The following is a 25,162-nucleotide window of genomic DNA, read 5'->3' on the forward strand; positions in this document are numbered from 1 at the left end:
GTATAATGCTAATATTCAAATCTTTGGCTCAGGGTGTGCTTTTGGGGAACCTGACCTTAAGACATGACCATTTAAAACTACTGAACTATTTTTCTATGTGAATAATATTAATGTAGTAATAGTGATGTTATACTTGCTGAATAAAAAGAGGAAACATACCTGTATAAGCTGTTCTTCTGGAGGTAAACTATTTCTTATTCTGGCAGTTGCCTTTTTTTTTTCTATGCACAGCTTTTTCCGTAAAGCAAAACAACAAACAACGTTGATATTTACCACACTTAAACTCTCCTTTTGCATTAGGGTGAATGTGGATACAGGTAACCTTTAGCGGTAGGGAGTCAATATTGTTGCCATTTTCAAAACCTTAAGGAGCTACTCTAGCACCACAAGACGTCTAGAAATTAATCTCTAAATCTGTCAGTGGGTTTGACATTGCACAACTCTAAATTACACTTAAGGCAGGGACTCTCAAATAATGCTCCTCTAATCCTTAGAAGAGAAGCCAACATTTATAGAGAAAAATAAAAATCAACAACAATCCTGAAATATAGAAACATATGAGGTTGTAGAGTAGAGAAACTATTTGTAATGATGTAAATGCTGAAAAAGCTAAACATTCTTGATATTTGCACTCAGGGTAGTGAGAAAAAGAATAGAATCTATTTACAACAGTGGGTGTTTTAAATATGTATTTTGTTTCCAAATACAGACTCTACATTCAGTCAGGGCTATGCCTGGGTATCTCTGAGATATATACTCATATTCACTTGACCTGGATTTTCTCAACGTTTCACCCTATGTGTGGAAATACTATCCTGCTGGAAGTGCACGGGAGAAGGTGGCACAATTTATACTGTTAAAAATCTCTTTGATGATAATTAAAAGTTGAAATTAATAGTTTTTGAGTGGAATCTTTACCTAGGTTATCTATGCCCTTCTAAAGAAAGCCTCCTATCACACAAAGCATGGACAGGCTCCCTTAGTCTCAGTTGTTCTTGCATCCCTTCTACAATTTTTGTGCTCGGTGTGCTTCTCTTTCGAGTACTCATACCTGGCCCTCTTCTCTGAAGAGCAGCCCTCAGGCTCATGGATTGTTTTTGCCAAGATTTTTTTATAACTTCCCCATTAGCCATTGACTAATGGGTGCAGAAATATGGCTTCTGTCTCATTGGGTCAGAATCTGAGCTGTAACTTTCCAGAAGTCCCTTGCAGGGATGAGGCTGCAGCTACATCCTTGAGACTGGACCTGAATTGACACTATTATAAATGGAGCATACCTAATCCAAAAATCTGGAATCTGAAATGCTCCAAAATCTGAAACTTTTTGAGCACCAACATGACACCACAAGTAGAAAATCCCACACATGACCTCATGACTGGTTGCAGTCAAAATGCAGGTGCGTAACACACAGTTTATTCAGCTTCCCCAAGAGAATGATGGTGACACCAAACAACCATAGATTGTCCACATGAGTGACTCACATAGTGATCCCTTTGCTTTCTGATGGTTCAGTATGCACAAACTTTGTTTCAGGCACAAAATTGTTTAACATATTATATAAAGTTACCTTCAGGCTATGTGCATAACATGCATATGAAACAAATGAATTTTATGTTTGAACTTGGGTCCCATTCCCAACATATCTCATTATGTATATGCCAGTACTCCAAAACCTGAAGTCCAAAACAATTCTGGTCTCACACATTCTGTATAAGGAACATTCAACCTGTACTAGGCTTCTTTCCTCTCCTGCTTGCTCACCCACTTACAGGGTTCTCCTGGAAGTGCTTTCTTAAAAAACTACTCACATTCATACCTTTGGTTCATGGTTTGCCTCTGGAGAACCCATAGCTATTCAAAACTACGGTTCCTCCTACGTAAATGATGTCAGTTTAACAGTGATGTTATCCTAATCATAAGCAACATAAAGAAGTCCCAAGGGATATTAGAAACCACTTGTTTGCATGAAGAGTTTATTACATGGAAGAAAGTGTTCAATCTGCATGGTTGACAAAAGATTTGAAGAGACATGATTGTTGGGTATATGATCTTTACTCGATTATACATAATTACACATTTTCCTTGGGTGTCTCTTGCCTATGTTGGAGCAGTGGTTCTGACCTGAACCTCAGGACCCCTGAGAAGCCCCAGAAGTGTTTGATGGCCCCTGTGGGGGACACTGCTCTCCTCCCTTAACTCCCACTTGAATCACAGAAACTCTGCTTTTATCTGTTTTCCACACTGGATTTGCTTTCACGCCTTTGTTTCAAGAAGCAAAGTGTTCTACAGCTAGAAAATAGCTGCGGGAATGAAGAGGGGGGGCCCAGGACTCCTCCAGCTTCTGACAAGACCCCACAGTCCCCAACACCCCAGGGCTGCCAGCCATATCACAGCACTCTGCTTTGAGACAATCATCTCCATGAGAGGCTCAGTGAGGACTGCAGGCCGCCCCTCACCTCCTGTGCTGTAACACCAGGGGCTACACATCACCAACTCCAGAAGTCCTGACACTCTTCCATACTGCCTGGAAGACAGCATGAAAATCTTCTAACATTTTGATCTCTTTTTAGATTGTTTCCTTTACGTTTTTCTCATACTAAAGTCTAGGTCTTTCTGATGCCATTGTTTCTTCTGAAGTCCTCTGAAGGGGTGGATGTTGATTTCCCAAATCCAATGTGCCACTGGGTCTGGGGATGGGTAAGTGCTGTCCTTGTTCAGCACTGTGTCTTTCAGACTGTTCTCTCTAAACATCTTTGCCTTGAATCTCATGTCACCAGATTATATCACCCAATTTTGACTCTTTTTTTTTTGTAGTTATTTACAGACCTCTGGGCTTATAGTCACTTTATCTAAAGCATAATTTCTGAAGAGTTTAATAACCACAAAGGTGACGCTTCCAACATCTTGGCCCTTCAGTTCCATGACCCTCCATCCTGCAATGACCTTATCCTCTAAGGTCACACATTCTAGGCCAAAGGTTTTCAACTCCGCTTCACAATAGAATAATGTGGAAAACATTTGTAATATATTAATTCTAAATTCAACCCAGAGAAGCTAAATCCAACCCACAAAAACTCAAATTCACTGGTCTAGCATCAGTGTGTTTTAAGCTCCCCAAGGGTTGTAATTTACTGTTAGGGTTGAGAAATACCAGTCTAGATCATTGCCCTTAAAAATGCAATCCCTGGATCAATAGCATCAGTGTCACTGGGAGCTTGATAGACATATAGAATCTAAGGCTCTGCCCACCTATTACCAAATCAAAATATGCATCCTAGTAAGAACTTCAGGTGGTTATATCCACACTAAAGTTTGAGAAGCATGATTTAGCTCTTGTCCTTATCATCAATCACAACTCCTCCATAAACTTAGTTCCAATTATCCTTTCCTTTACCCTTTTCTGTCTTTCCTATTCACTCTAAGATACTGAATTCAATAATCCTTCACCAGCACCTACTATCTATTGAATTTACCAATTTGTTTCTCAGACTTTCAAGTATAAATTCCAATGTCTAACTTTATATATGATTCTTGCATTATCCTGTCAGTGCTCTCATCCCTTTGTCACTTCAAGATATTCACTTGGCCACTGTTTGCCTACACCACTACTGTGGTTTTTTAAGACAAAGTCTCACTGTGTGCAGTGGTGCGATCTCAGCTCACTGCAGCCTCCACCTCCTGAGTTCAAGTGATTCCTGTGCCTTAGCCTCCCGAGTAGCTGGGATTACAGGCGCCCACGACCAAGCCCGGCTAATTTTTGTATTTTTAGTAGAGATGGGGTTTCACCGTGTTGGCCAGGCTAGTTTCGAACTCCTGACCTCGTGATCTGCCTGCCTTGGCCTCCCAAAGTGCTGGGATTACAGGTGTGAGCCACCGTGCCCGGCACCTCGCTCTGTGTTCTTGAGGTGGAGCATGGGTGTAAATAGACATGGAGAGTGGGCTCCTCTTAAAATTCATAACAGATCACAAGTGGGCCTTTATTTCTGCCAAGAAAGCATACTGTATTTTCAGTGTTCACTCTCTCCTTCTCCTAGATAACTATTTCACACTCCTCTCCACTACCTCCCCTTCTAGCCTCACTTTCAGCTGATGACCAAGATTTCCATGTCACTGGGAAAACTGACAATCACAAGACATCTTCCAGGGCTCCCATTATCCGTGTCCCCACCCACATCTGCACCTTCTGTCTTATCACTGGGGGAGCTCTCTGTGTTCCTATCTGTCACCTCGGATTTGTACTCCGTATCTGTCTCGCTCTTCTATTCAAGGGCAAGTCCCAGCAATTCTCTTTTTTCTCTCCTAAATTATTCAATTTCCCTTGATACTGAATCATTTCCACCAGCCTGCAGATGTGCTGTTGGTTTTCAAAACTTAGAACAAAAACCCTTTTCACCCGTTTCTGCCTCTACTCACCCCCTGCCCACCGCCTATATTTCTCTGCTTGCCCTGCCTTACAAAACTCGTTGGAATAGTTGTTTAGATTTGCTGTCTTCAATTCCCCACTGAACTCGCTCTAATCTGTGTTCACTTCCACTTCTTCACCATAGCTGCTCTTTCCTCTTTGCTAAATGTGCTGCTGAGGTCTTAGTGCTCATCTTACTTGACTCACAGCAGCATGTGATCCGGTTACTCCCTTCCTCCTCCTGACTTGCTTTCTCTGGACAGCACACTTTCCTGGGTTTTGTCCTACATTGCTTCATGCCTCACAGCTTCCTCAGGCTAACATTTGTGTCCCTGTGGCTTGGTCCTTGGAATTCTGCTGCTTTCTATTTTCTATCCATATTCACTTCCTTGGTGAGCTCATCCAGTCTCACACAGATGACTTCTAAATTTATCTCCAGCCCAGACCCCATCCCTGAACTCCAGACTCGTATATCCAACTGTCTTCATGCAACTCCGCTTGGTTGTCTGATAATGACCTCCTGAACCGCCTTTCCAAACCTGCTCCTCTCACAGTCTTATGCACCTCACTTAATGCCAACTGTAGCCTTCCAGTTACTTAGACAAAAGCCTGACTTAGTGTTGATCACTTTTTTCCTCTTTCTTAGCCCATTCAATGTTAGAGCAGCACACATTAGGAATTGGACCACTTCTCATTCCCTCACTCCCACCTCTTCCTGGTCCAAGTCACTATCGTTTCCTTCCTGAATTATTGCAAACATTGTCTGTCTTTATCTTCTGCTTTTCCCCTGAAAACTCAACTGTCTATTTTCAAGACTGTAGTTAGAGTGATCCATAAACTGTAAGTCAGAGCATACTATATGTATGAATCAGAGTTCTCCAGAGGGACAGAACTAAATATATATATATATTTATATGAGTTTATTATATATATGAGTATATTATATATATAATATATATGAGTTTATTAAGTATTAACTCACATGATTACAAAGTCCCACAACAGGCCTTCTGCAAGCTAAGGAGCAAGGAGAGCCAATCCAAGTCCCAAAACTAAAGACTTTGGAGTCTGATATTTGAGGTCAGGAAGGGTCCAGCACGGGACCCTTGCTAAATGTGCTGCTGAGGGAGAAAGATGTAGGCTGGGAGGCTAGGCCAGTCTAGACTTTTTATGTTTCTGTGCCTGCTTTATCCTGGCTGTGCTGGCAGCTGATTAGATAGATGGTGCTCACCCAGATTAAGAGTGGGTCTGCCTTTCCCAGCCCACTGACTCAAATGTTAATCTCCTTTGGCAACACCCTTGCAGACACACCCAGGATCAATACTTTGTATCCTTCCATCCAATCAAGTTGACACTCAGTATCAACCATCACACTATACCTCATCTCAAACCCTCCTAATGGCTCCTTCTCTTACTCAGTGTCAGCGCTGAAGTCCTTACAACCAGCCTGGACAACATAGTGAGACCACACCTCTATAAGAAACATGCAAAAATTAGTAGGGCATGGGGCATGTGCTTGTATTTGCAACTACTTGGGAGGCTAAGGCAGGAGGATGGCTTTAGCCTGGGAGGTCAAGGATATAGAGAGCTATGAGTGCACCACTGCACTCCAGCCTGGGTGACACAGCAAGACACTGTCTCCAAAAAAACAGAAAAGAAAAAAGTGGCATAGGGATAGGAGACAGGGAGAAAAAAAAAAAAAATGGATTCAGACAATAATTGGAAGGGGCAGAGGACAGGACAAAGGAGTTGATGGTATGTGGAAAGGGGGGTGCAAGGGGCACTCATCTTCCGTTTCTGGCTTAAGGACCCATTTACGGAGCAGGGATACAGGAGGCAGAAAGTAATTGAGGGTAGAAAGGATAATGATTCAGATTTGGCTGATCTCACAAGGAATCCAGCTAGCACAGCATGATTTTGACAACAGGTAAGTTGCTAAAAATTCCCATTATTTCCATGAACAAAGTGAGTTTTTCTCTTAAAGTTTTGAAATAATTTTAAAAAATAACCCTGAGGACTTCTGCTTCTTTTGGATCAGCTTTATCTTAGCATTAAGAACTGAACATGGATATTGATAAAAAGGATATTTGCAGGGCCAGCGTGGCTGCAACAACATTTATTACCATTGTGGCTTAGATAAAAATGATAAAGTATTTATAAAACTTAGAAGACGAATGGAAAGGAAAACAGTGTGTGAGAATAATTCTGTTTATCATGTAAAGGATTGTCTGAATCAGCAAATCAATATAAGAGCCATAACATACAATTTAAAATAGATAACCTTTTCATGCAATATTTCCAGAACACACACTACTAAACTAACATTCTTCCATGTGAAACAATTCCACAATGAGTCTCCTTATATACACTGTATATAAAATTCCAAGAAACAATACAGAATCTTTTGTTGTGTTAGAAATTTATTGCATCGAATAGTATGTAGTTAATTATATTGTTGCAAAGCTATTTATTTGTAAGCTAATCTTGGTTAACCAGGAGTCAGTACTCTGGTCTGGCCACTGAATTCTGTTCATATTTTGGTCATTTCAATGCTTTTTGTTGATTTCAACCTGAGGCTTCTCTTTTCTCTACTCCTTCCATTGAACAAACTGATTTATACAAGAAAGAAGTCTTTCTGAGTTAGAAATTATTTTTAGTTACATACAAAATATTCCAAGAGAAAGAAAAATAGGTTGGAGTTCAGAAAACAATAAAAGACTTCAACCATAAACCATGACTTGTTGTCATGGTTGCAATGATGCAAAATAATGTTCAAACAATTTCTGTCCTTGTGGTTTAGTAACTATAGTCCTTTCAATGATTTGGGGCATATTTGAACTAATTTACTCAAGTGTTTATAAAGGCATGGGATTTTATTAACAGGTACTAAAAACAGTTACACGGCAATATTAGAATGACCTGTTTGCCTATTCTGCTGTTGTTTGGTGTTGTTAGTCCCACTATATGTAATTGAGCATCTTATTCTAAGGAGCAGTTCCTAAAGTACCAGCTAAGAGGGCTGCTTTCAACTGCTTGGGCTCAAAACTGAACTCTGCGATTTTGGAGCTAATGTTTATGTCTCCCGTGGGCAAGTGTCTTATCTTCTGTATGCCTTAGAGTCCTCATTTACAAAATGAGGATAATTCTAGAACCCATTATAAGGTTCTTAAAAACTAAATGAATTAATACACAAGACACCTACTGTCCGGCATACAGTTAAGTATGTGAAAATAATTATTAACATTTAGTTAAGGATATACTAAAAGCGGTGAGACAAACCCCAAACAACCCTAAAAAATAAAAGAGAAATGGTGTTAATCTAAAAACTAGAAGAAAAATGTTTAACACCCGAGTCCTTTCAGCCTTCGCTGGCATTTCTGTGGGGCAAAGTCCACTCAATATTAGGTTATAACTCTTCAAGATTGCACTACAAATATGTAAGTAATTGAGTATTAAATTGGCCAATATTGTTTGTATGCTAACCCTAAATACATATTTTCCTTTAAACTCTGAGTTTATAATTCTAGAGATGTCATTAGCATGCATTTGCTTTACAGGTATTAACATCTTAATTAATCTTCATAAAAATTACTTTCTAATTCTAAAGTATAAGAAAACATTATCAGTTTTAAAAAAATAAGTAGAAAAGATTTTTGATGAAACACAAGTTATTAAAATAAAATATTCACTATCATACTTGGTAATGAGGCATAAATGATAAGCAATTTATATTACTATTATTTTTACCTAGACCATCTATATTTTTATAATTTTTAATTTACTTTTGTGGGTTTTCCATGTCTTTTCTCCTAGTACTCCAAGCCAGTCTACTTGTTCTTTTAATGACATCAGTCTCTCAGCCCTATACCTTGGCATACACATCATTAGCTTCAACACCCTTATCCATGTCCCTAAGAGATGGAATTTTCTTCCAGCCACCTCTGCTTTCCCTACTACCCTGAAAGTACACCTATGTTGGTCCTATGACTGCATTGGTCCCCAAAAAGGGACTGTCCCCCATCTTTTTCCTCATTAAACTTTGTTTTCATGGGACTCAAAATTCTGTGACAGATTTTTGGTCAAGTTGTTTCCATTAAAAACTATAGATTTTAAAAACGAATAATTGCCACATGCAAAACGAAACAAAAAAACCCCAAAGCGGTCCACAAAACATCCTCCTTTCCTTCTGAAGGTTTTATGATGCATTGTTATCATTAACCAGTCTTTTACCATTAAACTTAAACAGCTAATTGAAACAAACAGTTCTGAGCCCATTCTTCCACCGCTGATTAAGACTGGGGTGGCAGGTATTAGGGATGACATTCATTTAGCCTTCTGAGCTTTCTGGGCAGACTTGGTGACCTTGCCACCTCCAGCAGCCTTCTATCTATGGCTTTGATGACATGCATGGAGTAGTTGAGCTCTCTTCTTTGCTTTTCTCTCTCCCCACAGAAAGGATTCTGGGGCAGATGGGCTGGTCTAATGGGAAAGGAGAAGTGAAAATTATGGGACACATTCTGTGTTAAGGAATAATGACCATTCTTTAGGGTGGGAAAAGTAGGGGATGTGACCTGGAGGGGAAGAGGCCACCTTGTACTCCCTAATGCAAATCATGAGAATCCTGACCTGGCTTTAGGGAGCAGAGAGAGTTCAAAAGAAGAACATTTTCCTTGTGCTGAAATTGGGACGACAGAGAAGCAGTTGGGAGGAATGGAGAGAAGTTGCCCAAGGGTAAAAAAGGAGAAAAACAAGAAGCTTGTATGGTGCATTCCAGGTCCCCAGTGAGGTACTTTGTACTTAGTGATTCCTCCTCACAGCAGCCTGTGAAAGAAGTAGTTGCATTCCCAATTTTCAGAAGAGAAGAATGATGCTCACAGAGAAGAGCTTGCACAGGTTTATAAGCTCAGAAAGGAGCCGAGATCCAAATTCAGGACCGCCTGAGCTTTGGACTCTTTTATGTCCATAAAACCAAGAACCAGGAGGAGCCAACCACAGTGCTACAGACTTCAGCCTTGACAGAGTGGGCTGCAGATTACGAGATGGGGGCTGGAAAAAGCTGGGACGCCAAGACACATACATTTTAGCTACTCCAGGACTTGGGTTGAGGCTGTCCTCAGGCTGGTGTCCCCAGGGAAGCAGAGAGGTCCTTAGAAAAGAAGCATTGGACACACTTTCTGTTATCAACATGACCCTGTCACTCATAGGACCAATACAGGTTTACTTTCAGAACTAGCAATAGAATTGGGTGTGCTTTGATTTTAGGGGCATCAGGAAAGCCTCCTTACCCTCCAAAATTGCTCCCCCAAATTTTTGACAATGACTTGAAATGTCTTTAAGAAAGACCAATTTTAAATTCCACTATTAGAAGGATCTCTTCACATGTAAATGACCTGGAGAAATAACAAACTAAATCATATAAAGTTTCCTAAAACATGGCATATAAATAACTAAGGGAACACTGCAGATAAAGAGGAGTTCAGGGTACTAGGATTTCAAGGCAGGGCTGGATTCAAGTATCCAGCACTATGCAAAAATTTCTAAGAGATATACAAACAAAAATATTTTTAAGGGAATCACAGTATATCTTTAACTTCCATATGAATTCCTTTTTTTTTTTTTTTGAAACGGTGTCTCGCTCTGTAGCCCAGGCTGGAGTGCAGTGGCGCGATCTCAGCTCACTGCAACAACTGCTTCCTGGGTTCAAGCAATTCTCCTACTTCAGCCTCCTGAGTAGCTGAGACTACAGGGGCATGCCACGATGCCCAGCTAATTTCTTCTATTTTTACTAGAGATGAGGTTTCACCATGTTAGCCAGGATGGTCTCGATTGCCTGACTTCATGATCTGCTGGCCTCGGCCTCCCAAAGTGCTGGATTACAGGCATGAGCCACTGCGCCCAGTCTGCATTACTTCTTATAACTAATATCTCTAAGAACTTGCCCTCTGCTTTTCAGAAGAAAGACATCTCTTGCATGAAAATCTTATCATCATACATTACATGAGAGTGTAAAAACCTCTAGGGCACCAGATAAGGGAATAATTGGGAATATTAGTGTGGTAGTTGAGAAAATAAGGGACTGTAATAACTGGGCGACAAATCCTTTTTGCAAATCAGGTGGTTTAAATTCTTTGCTTTCATCAAAACTGAAGGAGGGCCTAATATGTCAAATGATGGGTCACTGAACATAAATTTTGATGACAGATCGCTATGTAATTTTTGACCTGTAACTTGGAAGATGTGCAGAGTTGAGGGACACTGTTACAACATAAGTCCACATATTCCTACTTACTTATGTATGAGAAGGTTCTCAGTATTTGAATTCATTATAAATGACAGATAGAAACGTAATTGATTTCATCCTGTTTCATTTCAGCAGTAGCATTCAAACTCGGCTAAATGAGCTACCTGGACAGGGGAGCAGGGATGAAAACCTCATTTCTCCTATTAAAAGCTGTATTTCCAATAAAAATTCAGTCTTTATGCCAAGTAATTATTGATCAAAACTTGTAGTACATTCGGGTTTTTTAAAAAAAAATTAACAATTTGATCCCTATGGTCAAAGGAAATAAAGTTTATATGCAAATTTTTATTACAGAGAAATATGAAGACCAATGGAAATTTTTATGCCTAAAATTTATTCTATTAGAGTAAAAACCTATGGGGGAAATGGCATAGGAATATAAGTTAAAATATAAAAAGGAATACTGTAAGTTTTCCTATTATTTTTTTTTTTTTGAGACAGAGTTTCACTCTGTCGCCCAGGCTGGAGTGCAATGGCATGATCTTGGCCCACCGCAACCTCCGCTTCCCGGGTTCAAGCAATTCTCCTGCCTCAGCCTCCCAAGTAGCTGGGATTACAGGCATGTGCCATCATTCCTGGCTAATTTTGTATTTTTAGTAGAGAAGGGGTTCCTCCATGTTGGTCAGGCTGGTCTCGAACTCCTGACCTCAGGTGATCCGCCTGCCTCGGCCTCCCAAAGTGCTGGGATTACAGGCGTGAGCCATTGTGCCTGGCAAGTTTTCCTACTATTAAAGAAGAGTTTGTTCTTACATTTTCTTAACTGGTAATGTTGAGTAAGACATCATTATGGTGTCTGTATTCCAATGGATAACTTTAAGTCAACAATTCTTTTTAAAGATGTCAAATGTTTATAATATACACAGACATGGTATCTTTTCCCACTATTTAATTTTTTGATAATATTTTTTAGATACCAACATAAAATGTGCATGGAGATATGTATTTTTTAAGTCTTTTAGGGATATGCTAGCAAAAATTTTAAAGAGCACTTCACAAAGGCATGAGAGGATAGTGGGTTCTGTTACCAAGCAAGAAATTCTACCAGGGGAGACTGAGGAAGGCTGAGAACTGGGAAGACTAAAGAACAGGGTAATACGAGTGGGAATTGGAGGTCAGTGAATGGAACTCTCCAAATATTTCTCCTGGATGCCTCTGCAGTAGTGTTTATGCTGCACTTTCACAGAAGGCCAGTGAGATTTTGCCAAAAGACACTCAAGTCTCAAGGCCGAAAGCCTAGAGATAGGACCCAGCTGTGCCATTCACTGAGTCTATGCTCTTCAGCAAGTCACATAAAATCACTCAACCTTATTTTTCTACTTCTACAACAAAAAAAGTAGTATCTGTCCTAACTTCCTCATAAGGTTCTTGTGAGGTTTGAAAAGGATACTATATGTGAAAGCACTTTTGATGACTTCTGTATAACTCTGAGCTGGTGTTATGGTGATTTCTTCACATAGTAAATAATTTATTCTACAATATGTCCTTATTACTTTAAATAACTTACAAACTAAGATAAAAGTTTAGTAAACAGGGAATAATGATATCTAGCATAAAGTAAGAGATACTTAAAAATATTTTCAATGGATACATTTTCCATTAAATTCTGTCCTAAAGACACCATCTATTTATACATTTCCAGATGCTAGAACTCACAGTGTTCAGCATAAGTGAACACTGTGGTTTGTTTCTTTCTCAGGCAACATGCTCTGGGGTGAGGATGCTGAGCAACAGTGTGATATAATTCTGTAAGGAACAATCTTCACATTGTGAGTCTTTATTCAACAATCAATGAAAGACCAACAAAAATAGGGTCATCCTACTTCAGCTGCAACGTGTTGGCAACTAGGAAAAAGGAGAAAGTTTATTCAAAAGACATGAACTTGAAGGTTTACATGCCACTCTGAAGACCATGCCCGATTGAAATCTTGCACTCAGAAATTCACTCACTGGTAACTTTCTAATATTTGTCCTCGTAGGCTTGTTGAGACCCTGGGTCACCAACAAAGTACTCAATATTTTTGTAATTTTCCTTAATCTGAGCAGATTGCATATGTCTGTTTCAACAAACTGAATAGTCCGAAAGATATCAACTCCCCCAATGCTCTTTCTTTGAGTCTCAAGTAATCCAGAAACATGCCCGCATCTCTTCTAACCTAAAAACAAACCAACAACAAAATTAAGCCTGACACACCCACCCTCCCCAGCTACACTTCAGACTTCTCTTTCCCTTAGTGGCTAAACTCCTTGAAAGAGTGAAATATTCCCAATCCCTCTCTATGCACCTGCTCATTCACTCTTCCTTTTAGCCATGTCTGGATTCCTGATCCCCACTCTACTCAAACTTCACTTTCAAAGGTGATCAGTAGCCTTTCTCGTTGCTAAATCCAAAGGCATCTTCTCTTCTCTATGGCAAACAGCTCCACTGTCCCTCTGAAAAGCCTCCATCTGCTGTCTTTCCTGCCACTTGATTATCTGTTCTTTTGCAAACCTCTTTCACTGGTCCTTTTATAACATCCAGCATTTTCATATAGTCCTTCTCAAGGATCTCCCTCTCTCTCATTTTCTCCTCCTTCTACTTTATATCATGGTTCTTTGTCCTGCATCAGAATCACCTGGGGAGCGCTTAAGCCATCCTGATGCCTGGGGCCCCACCTTCAAAGGTTCTTATTTAATTGAACAGACAAAGGGCCCAAGAATCAGTGTAAAAACTCCTCAGGTGACCTCAATGTGCAGCCAGGTTTGAGAATGAGATATGCACTGGCTGAGTGACTTTATTCACTCTCAAGGCTGACAACTCACAAATCATTATCTTCAGTCCCAACTTTTCTTAAGCTCTATTCATACTTCCAATTACTTTTTAGATAATTCCATCTGGATGCTCAACAAATACAAAAAAAATAATAAGTGCTGAATATGATGTGATCGATTCACACCGCAATAGGTGTGAATCCATCACAATATCTCCTCACATTGGCCTTCTCTCTATAAACTTTGTCCTCTAGTCTTATTCTTCCTCAATAATAAAGTCATTAATGGATGCTGGAGTTGAATTTCTCTTTTCCATTCAAAAATTTCTAAAAATTTTCATTATTTATGAAGTGTGTATAAATAATAACACACAACACAATGAAATGTGCTTTCTCTACTTTTAGAAAATTGATGAGATGGATGTGACACTTTTTAAATGAATGACTTCTCCCGAAATACATTTTTGCCTGGGGTTTATCTGATTAGCTTATGAAAATTATCAAATGAGATCACACAGACAATTTGTGTCATTTTAATGAACCAAATTTTGAAAACATACAGTCAAAAAAACTTTTTTTTGTTATAAGGAAAACAGTGCTTTGGAATCAGGCAGAGTTGGCTTTGAATCCCAGCCCTCCCACTAATTGAGCTTGCAGCCTTGCGCAGGCTATAAGCTCCCAGAATCATAATCTTCACGTGTACAAATGGAGGGTACATCCCTCCTGGGGTTGTAGGGGGATTTAAATGAGATATAAAAAGAAAGCACCTGCAATTAGGAGACAGTCAATAAGTGTAATTTAATTGCCTCTTCCCTTGAACTAACTTGACCCTACACAAAGCTATACCTACCTAAATGTATTTTAAACAATGATGATTCAGTGCCCCTTAGTGTCTCTATTAAGAAGTACATATACATATCTTCAAATTCGTAATACCAAATTAATAATATCTTCCAAAAAAACACCCGAAAGAAATCTGACTTTCAATTTACCGCTGCACAGGACTATAGGTAGTGGTTTATGAGTCTTCATACATAAAACACTCCCAGTGAGGAAAGTGTCATCTTATTTACAGCCTCAATCCCTGCTAGTGTATGTACAGAAGAGATGTCATATCTCTAGCCTTTCTACATGGGGACCAATTCCAGCTCTTGCAGTAGAAGGAGAAAGTGTTTAGAAATCCCTCCAACAGTGAGGTCATTCAATTCTACTGATGCCTTCAGTCTGGTACAATGTTCTCAAAATAACATGATTTTATTAACGAATATGAATGATTCATAATTTGATTACAATTTTTAGGACTAGAGCATATTGACAGTATATGGTATGTTCCCAGAAAAGGTGTATAAAACTGTCATCCCTACTTGTGTGCAGTGTGATTTAAGGAGCAACTTTTTATAGCTCCTAGACTCATGGTTTTATAGTTTCGCTGTTACTGCTATTTTATAATAGTCAGAACCATTGGCTGCCTAAGTCCTGTCAGGGAAAGAGAAGTTTTGTAGCAAAACATGGAGATCATTTTTCAATGGCTCAGGCTTCCATAATTTCTTTTGAGTAGCAACTCCAGCATTCAACAACCCTCATATTTCAAAAATGCTCTGTTACCTCTTTCCTAAATACTTTATTCTTCAGTTTAAATTTTTATTTATTTACAGTATCAGCAAAGACAGAGAAATATGGATTAAATTTTCCAGTGGAATATCCATTTATAGCTGGTCACTAAATATGGGATAAGTTATAATCTAGTTTTATCTTGACTTTCCGTAGTCATTTTCTCACTTCCATTCACTCCCCTCTCATCTTTATTATTAAACATGATAAAAATGAAGCTACCAAAGACAGATTCCAATGTTCTTGTATTTAGAGTGTATATAATGGGACCCCATTTAGATAAGACAGTTATTTTCCAAAGAATATTTATTTCCAATAATTTTTCTCATGGTTTGCTATCAAAAGTTTTAGAATTATAACTATGCTCATGTTTTACTATTAATAAACAGAAGACAAATATCTGGGGCAAAGTGATATAATTTTAAAAAAGGACAACTATGGTCTCTCCCTCAGTGCTGCATTCTTCACAATGCCCTGGGCAGAAGGAATGTGTCCCAGGGTGATTCATATATTTGGGGGTTTCCTGGAATGTCTGACACTAGGAGTAGTAATCATAACTATTTTCCAATATATTTAATGTATTTTCTGAGTTGTTCCTTTTTAAAATAAGCAAATTAGTGTCACAGTAAGAAAAAAATTTATAATCTGACATTCAAGTCTTATTTTCTGTTTCTAACAAGAGGGACAATATATTTGTAATCACAATAATATAGACATTATGATAACAAAGGATGATGTTGCACCTTTAGATGATACAAATACATAGCTGAATATCATTAAGCATTTAGGAATGTGAGCCATAGTCGGCAGAAAGTATAGACTTTTAATTCCAAATGAAACAAAAAGCTTTATCTTCTGACACACTTTGACTACCTTCAAGAAGACTAATGTGTTGATTTTATAAGTGTCTTCCTTATACTTTTAGAATCAATACAAGCAGGCACTGCTTATATTATGAAATAATTGGACTATAACCCCATCTCTTTCTAAAGCCTTGCCAAGTATGGGATGCAAATGCCAGTAAATAACAATACAAAAAAAATCATTTTTCCCCATCAATCAGAATGCTCCAAAGTTCATATATCATGGAAACATATAAGTAGAAATTATAACAAATTATAATCTGATTCTGATTTACGTGTTTATAACACCTTCAATATGATCCTGTAGGCTGAATTTTGTGATTTCTTTTTTTCTTTTTTTTTTTTTTTGAGACGGAGTTCTGCTCTGTAACCCAGGCTGGAGTGCCGTGGCGCGATTTCGGCTCACTGCAAGCTCCGCCTCCCAGGTTCACGCCATTCTTCTGCCTCAGCCTCCGGAGTAGCTGGGACTACAGGCGCCCGCCACCGCGCCCGGCTAATTTTTTGTATTTTTTTTTTTTAGTAGAGACGGGGTTTCACCGTGGTCTCGATCTCCTGACCTCGTGATCCACCCGCTCGGCCTCCCAAAGTGCTGGGATTACAGGCGTGAGCCACCTCGCCCAGCCTGTGATTTCTTTTAATGTAACCTTTTACATAAAGTTGACTTTTTGAGGGTTTCAAATACTTAAGAACTTGTTTATTTCTTTAGTTCAGGATAAATAAACAACATCCCTGCATTTTACCAAAAGGGCAATGTAATTTTTTGGTGTTGTTAAAAAGGAAGGAAAGACCAATTAAATTCTTTGCAGAGATACTTCAGAGATAGTTGGACTTTGGTCAGGACCATGCTAACAATGAGAGGTTCTCAGCTCCAAAAACCACTTTTGGCATCCTTTGCCCTTCTGATATACAAACTTGTTAACCCTATGATTGGTTAAGGAATTGTCTAATCATATATGTCAATAATAGAGAGCAAAACATCTTGCAGTTTTCTTATTATACTCTCCTGTGAAAGACAGATGTGTTGTGTCTAATTATTCACTGATTGGTATCGGGAGAAACATTAACATAATTGGCACATTTGTTCTAATTAACAGAGGGAAACTGCCACATGCCACCCAACATGAAAAGTGAGTCCAGCAACCATTAGCTAGAAAACTCCACGCCTATCAGAAAGGTTACTCTGTTAAACTCATACTGAGGCCCATCAAGTCAGAGCACAGGTTGAAAATGATATAACAGAGTTGAGAACTGTGTGCACACCTAAAAGAATGGAGATTTAGCCTAGAATCCTTGTCTATAGGTACATTAATCAAACAAATGGGAAAAGCAATTATGGGGCTATTATCAAATGTACACTCAGCCAAGCCAAGCTTCTCCAAGGAGCATTAGCTAGTAGCTGGGAATCTGCCAAGTTTTACTGACTGGTTTGGAAGTGACAAATCTGACGTTTTTGTGTATTTGTTTGTTTTAACTTTGTCCTTTACACCAGAGCTTTTCAAACTGCATTTTAGAATCACATGGAGAACTTTAAAAAATCTCGATAACCTGGCTAAATATCATGTCTATTAAATCAGAATCTCTGGGTGGGATATAAGCATTGGTAGATTCTAACAATTCCCAGGTGATTCCACTGTGCCTCCACTTCTGAGAACCAGTACTGCAGAGTGGGTTTTTTTGTTTGTTTGTTTGTTTGTTTGTTTTCTGAGACAGGGTCTTGCTCTGTTACCCCAGATAGAGTGCAGTGGTGTGATGACAGCTCACTGCAGCTGTGGCTTCAACCTCCCAGGCTCGAGTCATCCTCCCACCTCAGTTCCTGGAGTAGCACACACCACCATGCCTGGCTAATTTTTTTTTATTTTTTGTAAAGATGGGGTTCTCTTACATTGCCCAGGCTGGTCTTGAACTCCTAGGCTCAAGTGATCCTACTGCCTTGGCCTCCCAAACTGCTGAGATTACAGTTATGAGCCACTGTGCCTGGTGAAGACTGGTTTGATGATCTTGCTAAGATTTTCATTAAGAGTCCTGGGTCTGAGATTCTAAGCTCCCAGATCGTGTTGATGTAGATAATCTATGTACCACAGTTAGAATAGCAAGGCCTTGAAAATTTTTTTGTTTTTTTAATGAGACCGAGTTTCACTCTTGTTGCCCAGGCTGGAGTACAATGGTGCAATCTCAGCTCACTGCAACCTCCGTCTCCTGGGTTCAAGCGATTCTCCTGCCTCAGCCTCCCGAGTAGCTAGGATTACAGGCATGCACCACCACGCCCGGCTAATTTTGTATTTTTTTTAGTAGAGATGAGATTTTACCATGTTGGTCAGGCTGGTCTCAAACTTTTGATCTCAGGTGATCCACCTGCCTCAGGCTCCCAAAGTGCTGGGATTACAGGTGTGAGCCCCCGTACCTGGTCAAGGCCTTGACAATTCTAAAAGATACTGATAGCTAATACTCTTCTGTAGACTTTCACAGGTAGGTTTGGCTCTAATTGCTCCGGAGTTTGAAATCCTAGTATTATTTTCTTATTTCTCCCACTGGTGAAAGGTATCTCACCTTCCCTTGTAGGTGCTTTAAACAATCAAAAAAGTTCTCTACCGTGGATAATTATGCTGGATGTTCTCTCTTGCTAAAAACCAGAGGCTACTTTGTAGATTTTTGCTTCTCAGTTTTGGAAAAAAACAAGTATCCATTCACTTCTGTGTTGACCACTATGAAATATACTTTGCACCTTTCAGTAGGTTTGTGGAAGTCTGGGTATTTTTGTGCTTTAAAAAAAATGTTGGTCTTTAAGCAAGCTGAAATTATATCTTTAGACAATGGTAAAAAAATATAGCCAAAGGATAAAAAATAGTAAGTGGAAACTAGTGGCATTTTGCTCAGTTGTTGTTACTTCTGTAAAGGAAAGGCATTTGCCAAGAAAGGGAATTTGTTTTCCTGCTGGGGAAACACTCTCTTAATTGCACATATGTCTAGCTTATTGCTTTTGAGGGTTGAACATACATAGGCCATATTGTAGAGGTGAACTTGTCTTGAAATCTGAAAACTTCTAAAACCTAAGTTCAACTATGAGGAGATAAAAGCATGTTGACAAATGAACTAATACCAACAACAACCAAATAAAATAAAATAACCAAAACCTAAAGTAAAATGACTATATATAATAACACCATCCAAGGGAACAAAATGTCATTGAAGTGTCAGTAAAAGGCTAACTTTTCCAGGGCAAAAGGGCAACAAATTGACTAATTTGTAGCTAGTTCCTAACCAGTTTTTACTATAAACTTGCCTTTCAGGATAAGTAACTCTCAGCCTTTCTTCTTATTTACCAGTTAAAGGTGTTCAGGTCTATAGCTAAGTCTGACCATCTTTAGAAAAATACATGCTTTTTGCTCTCTCTGACTGCATAATAAGTTTATGATAGTGTGTGTAGGCATATAAAAATTATTGGAAGAAATCCCAAAGCAAGGGAACTTATTGAAGAAAAACCTTTTTTGAACAAATGAAGGCCAACAAAAATTTTTGAAAACCCTCCTGCTCTGTGACTATGGGCACAGGTTAGGTCTTTGCCTGCTGCTGAATCTCTACTGAGATAGAGACCCTGCTCGAACACAGCTGAGGTTTATTAACCATTGATCTTAGGTCATCTGAAAAAAGCTCATTCTAGTGGGTCTGCTGAACTTCCACATGGAACATTTCAGTTTCTTCTGAAAGACTAAATATTTTCTAGATTTTCATCATTAAATAAACCCATAAAGGTGTCCCTAAATCCATTCTTGCACTTCTAAAATCTATTTTCCATGCAGCAACCAGAATGATCTTTTAAAGGTGAATGTCAGGTCTCGACAATTCCTTAATGTCTCTGTTGGCTTTTCAGGCATTTAAAGAAAACTCCAAATCACTTACTGTCTCTGCAAGTCTGCGCCCTCGTTCCCTCTTTCCTGACTGAATGTCGTCCTGCCTTCCTCCTTGCTCACTGGGTCTCAGACACACTGGCCTCCTTTATAACCCTGTAACAAATCACCTCCTCCTGAGGGTACTTGTCCTTGTTCCTCCCATCACCTGGAGCTTTCTTACTCGGATCTTCTCAAGGCTAGCTCCTTCCTTAGCTTCAGATCTCAGCTCCATTACTGTCTCTTCAGATAGACTTTCCTTGAATTCTAAAGTCATCCTCAATCCCCAACAACAATCACCCTCTCTCATATGACCTTGTCTTGTTTCCTTTAACTTGGAATTATCTGAAAATATCTCACTCATTTTTCTTACATTCTTGCTTATTGTTTTTCTCCTCGAGGGACTTAACTGACTCGTATTTCCTGCAACCAGAAAAATGTCTGGCACACCATGCATCTGCAGTAAATCTTTCTTATATAAGTGAATTGATGATTTTTAGAAATCTGCATTTTATACTATAGGCTTAAAGCAACCACTAAGTACATGCAAAAATCAAGCCACAGATGTATAATAAGTCAGATAAAATCTGTTATTTCTTTTGCTTTAAAATGGATGTTTATGTTGCTTAAACTTATTGCAATTTTAATTTGGCTTACAGTGTTTCTGGGCTTGTGGTGATCTCTGTGTATAACTATTAGAGGCAGATATCAGAAAAAAATATAGGATTTTTCCCATACTTTTTCACCCCAAAAAGTATGGGATGATCATAATAAGGAGGTGACTTTGGCGAATGTTGATTGGACCAAAGCAAAGCTTGAAGGCTGACTGCTAGTAAGGGAACCTAATACTTTTGAAAACCTGTCTTCAAGGCTGAGAATCATATCATAATCAAAACTCTGTCTTGTAGCTACACACGTGGTAGGAGAAAATTCCAATGGGTAATGACTGGGCACTGAAAGCAACATCTCCCTCCAAACCAGTATTCAGATTCTTCTTTCCTCTCTAAACTCTTTTGCCTGAAAAGAGTGTAAAGCACCACTCTGGAGACAATATAGCTGCATGGAAATTCGTCAATATGAAGTTCCTATTATGGAAGAATGGCAAGGAAACGTGAAGGACTCATGAAACAAAGTGTTCAGCAGCCATATTAATAATCAATTAGATGGAGAGCCACCTGATGCTGCACATTTGGCGGCGCCTCCAGCTGCCACCAGTTTTCTGCCCTGTCAGTATCAGCTTAAAAAAATCTGTTCCCTGTTTATCACGACTATACTCAGTAAAACAATCTATTCTTTTGCACCTTACCCCATATTTTCCCACTTGCTAATTAGAGATGCAAATGTTGATAAATAAGATGACAGTTTCTAAGCACAACTGGGTCAATACGTTGAACATTGTGCCCTGTTCCTCCAATTAAACTCCTATGAGAAATAGCTCAATTATAATTAGAGAAGCAATTATCCCCTTGTTAAAGGTGAAACAAATCACAGGTTTTAGAGAAAAATTCAGCTTTGCTCCTTCTGCCATGCCAACAAATCTTGTATCCATTGATGTTTTGATCCTAGTACTCTCCAAAAGAGATAATCTGATAAAGCATCTCCGAATATATTTCTGGCTCTCCGTGTGACAGTAACATTTTCTAGGCATAAAATAAAATGAGCAAAGAGGATTAATTTCATAGAGTGCTGCGTGGAATAACCCAGCACCAGTTTCATGGGTGTATTAATTTTCTTGCTTCTTCAGGGAGATGGGGGGAAGGTTTATCTGTTGAAAGAAAGGCAAATGCCTCACCAGAAATGGAAGCAAACAATCACATTTTTGGCTTGATCCTAACAAAAGTGTTATTAAAGGAAACACTGAGCTATATCATTTTAGAGTATTCCTGGGATTTGTTTTTCTTTCTTTCACCTGGTTTACTTGAAAATTTTAATATTATTATTGACACCTCCCTTATAGTCCTGGAACTCAAGTGTCTCCCACTCCCAGTGGCCTTGGTTCCTGGTCCTAGTGGTTTGGAACCCTGCGCTCAGGGTTCAGACTGATGGAGTCTGTCATCCCACACCAAGATCTCTCAATAGGATTGCATCTTCAGGGACGAGAAACACCCTTTTTCTAGAGCTTTCCATCTCCTGAGGTGCTGCCTCCATGTCACATCCAGCAGGGCCTCTTTCTGTCATTTAGTTAAATATACTTAGAGAATCTGCTAAGTGACTTATAACCTGCTGGCATTAGAGATAAAACATGAACAAAACACTTTTTGCTTCTTATTTCATCATGAACTTGTCAGGCAAGAAGAAGAGTAAACAGATAAATTTCAATACAATCAGTAGGCAGAGCTATATAAAATTGTGGCATGTGGGGGCTGCCATTTAGCCAGGTACACTGGCTCATCCATGCCAGGTATTCGATGTGGAGACAGTTCTGTATCTGTTGCTAAATTACTGAGTGTCCCTCACCCGCAGGCCCTGGCTGGCTCCCTGGGATTTCTGGATACCCTGTGACCCAGTGGCTAAAGGGTTATATCTGATATAGCGCTAGGCCCCAAAGAGTCTGCTCTAGTGCTAAGGAAGCCATGCAGTTATTAAATATTTGGAATAAAATCCCCAGATATAAAGAAAGGACTTTAGGGAGAACAGAGGAAGGAGCAGCCAAGTCTAGAGTTCTGAAACTCTTGTGCTTCATCCCTAGGGTCCCCTGTTTTCTTATTGGAAAGGGCTTAAAGAAGTATAAGGAGTCCTCGGTTGGCCTCTTCCTCCTCTGAGACTTACTTTGTCACACTCTTTCCCTGGGCTCTGAAAAGAAGACCTACAAAGAGTAGCCTCAGGCTAAATTTCCTCTTTGGGAGAAAATATAAGGGCTGGTCTAGTGTCCTGAGTCGATAAGGACTGAATGAACAATAGTAGCTTTAAAGATCAGGGTAAGGGGCCAGGCGTGGTAGCTCACACCTGTAATCCCAGCACTTTGAGAGGCTGAGGCAAGCAGATCACTTAAGGCATGGAGTTTGAGATTGGCCTGGCCAACATAGTGAAACCCTGTCTCTACTAAAAATACAAAAACTAGCCATGCGTGGTGATGTGCGCCTGTAATTCCAGCTACCCAGAAGGCTGAGGCATGAGAATTGCTTGAACCTGGGAGGTGGAGGTTGCAGTGAGCCAAGATCACGCCACTGCACTCCAGCCTGGATGACAGAGCAAGACTCCGTGTCAAACAAAACAAAACAAAACAAAACAAAACAAAACAAAACAAAACAAAACATCAGGGTAAGGGCAGCAGTACACCATGACTTGCTATAAATAGTTTCATTAACCAATTATTTGGTAGTGTTGTTGAAAGAGCATTTCCTTATTTTAAAGCTCACAATATTGTCTTCATTTGTAGCGTGTGTGGACTCCAGCCGAAGCAACTGACTAGAGAACATAGGAGAGAATCTTGGTGACAGAAGCTTCCCCTCTGCATACCCCACAGTGCCAAGAAGAGGGACAAGGTACTCAGTAAGAATTTTGAATTTAAGAGGTTGAGTTTGGTCTTGTGTGAATTAAAAAATTATAATATAACAATAGTACCAATGTTTCTTGAGTGCTTTTGACATGTTCTAAGTGATTTGCATATATTATCTCATTTAAACCTCACAACCACATTCTGCAAAGACACTATTATTATCTCCCCTTTATAGTTGAGGATACTTTGGTTCACAGTATTTAAATACTTTGGCCAAAGTAAAAAATGGTGATGTTTGGGTTTGAACCTGGAATTCTGTAAGAAAATTAGAAAACATTCTATGGTGGAGACTATAGGATGCCAAAATAGGGAAGAAGTAAAATATTATTACCTTAGAAATGCCTATGCCATTATTTGTACCCAAAGTGGTATATCAAAACTAAGACTAGAGTTCTTGAAAAACTTATTGATTTGGAGAGAAAAGGAATTACTGCTTCCTGACATTCTGCAAAGAATGTACCTGACTACTTCCTCAATAGAACTAGCCATATGCTTATACAACAAAGATCAATTGAAACAATCAGCCATATGTTCATTGAACATATTTTGCCTGACTCTTTCTTGGAATCATTTGCCTTGGAGACAAAAGGAGCACAAATCCAGTCTGGCCTCATCTCCCAACGACTGATCTAATTATTACAAAACACATGAGTTTTACCTGCTGGTTTTCCTTTAAGATCAATATTTCACTTTATCCTATTTTTATGCTTGAAGATTCTTTAAACAAATAAATGAAATATTAAATAATGAATGCATTTATATTAGAAGGAAAATGGTCGTATAATCCTTTAACTCACTAAGTTACCTTTCATCCCTTTCTTTTTTAATGTATCTGCTCCTCTTGAGCAAATGGCAGTTGTAATATGTCATGTTAAGGTATTCATTAGTTTTCTGATCTTGGTGATTTTAATAGTGTTGAAAAGAATCTACACAGGAATTTATTAGCCTGCTCTTGAGCATGTATGTTTGATCTCTCTTCTGACTTTAAAAAGTGAAAAAGAAATGCATATTAAATATAGTTCTTTGAATGTCAAATGGGTATATGATTTTTGAGCTTGCCAAGTTTTAATTGGTCTCTTCCCTAGTGATGATACAAATAGAATTCACAGCCAATTAGTTTGCAGTCATGAATCTTTACTCCTTGACAAAGGGAACTACTTTGTCAAGGAGACTGAAAAAAATGAAGAAATTACTAAGATCTCCCCCCACCTAAAGTCTTTGCAAGGATCAGTTACCTTTTAGAAGCCCTGAGCAAAAATGATGCCATGGATACCCATGTTGCTCATGATCTGTTTTGGGTTTTAAGGTGGTTTCATGGAGGAGGTGTGCATTAAAATTTTAGAAATACCATTAAGAAGACATATGCACTATTGTCATTATCAAAATGAAATATTGAATAGAGAAGAGTTTTCTCCTTCCTAGTCGTATTAAATCATACTGTGTCTTAGTGCTGTGAGATAAGGTTTTGATGCTGTTGAATGAAATAGCTACTATCAAGCAAAATCTCTGATACAATTGGCATGAGATGCCAAATTAAGGCAAAAAAATAACTCTCTTTCAAAGTAAAAAGAAAGGAATTTCATTAAAATTTCCTTTGAGTTCTTTGCATTGACTCATAGAGATATGAATGGCTGTGATAGAAAAATGGGGTTATTTCATAAGGACTCTGCCTAAATTTTCAATTAATTAATTATTATTACTATTAAAAGAACAATCAGATGTTTGAGTTTGTTGTCAGGGGACCAGCTAACTACCTGACCCCATCTTTACTTCTTGAAAAAAATGGAAAACTATGAGAAATAAAATAGTAAGTACATTATTAATTATTAATTGCTTTATGGACTATGTTGAAAG

The 25,162-nt window shown here is 38.9% G+C and overlaps 1 protein-coding gene across 2 annotated transcripts in view; it reads right to left on the reverse strand.

Moving 5' to 3' along the window:
* Positions 1-25,162, reverse strand: part of UNC5C (unc-5 netrin receptor C) — a 391,985-nt gene that overhangs the window by 88,950 nt on the left and 277,873 nt on the right. The gene's annotated exons all lie outside the window — the stretch shown is intronic.

This window comes from Gorilla gorilla, chromosome 3, assembly GCF_029281585.2.
Source record: "Gorilla gorilla gorilla isolate KB3781 chromosome 3, NHGRI_mGorGor1-v2.1_pri, whole genome shotgun sequence".
Classification (NCBI taxonomy): Eukaryota; Metazoa; Chordata; class Mammalia; order Primates; family Hominidae; genus Gorilla; species Gorilla gorilla.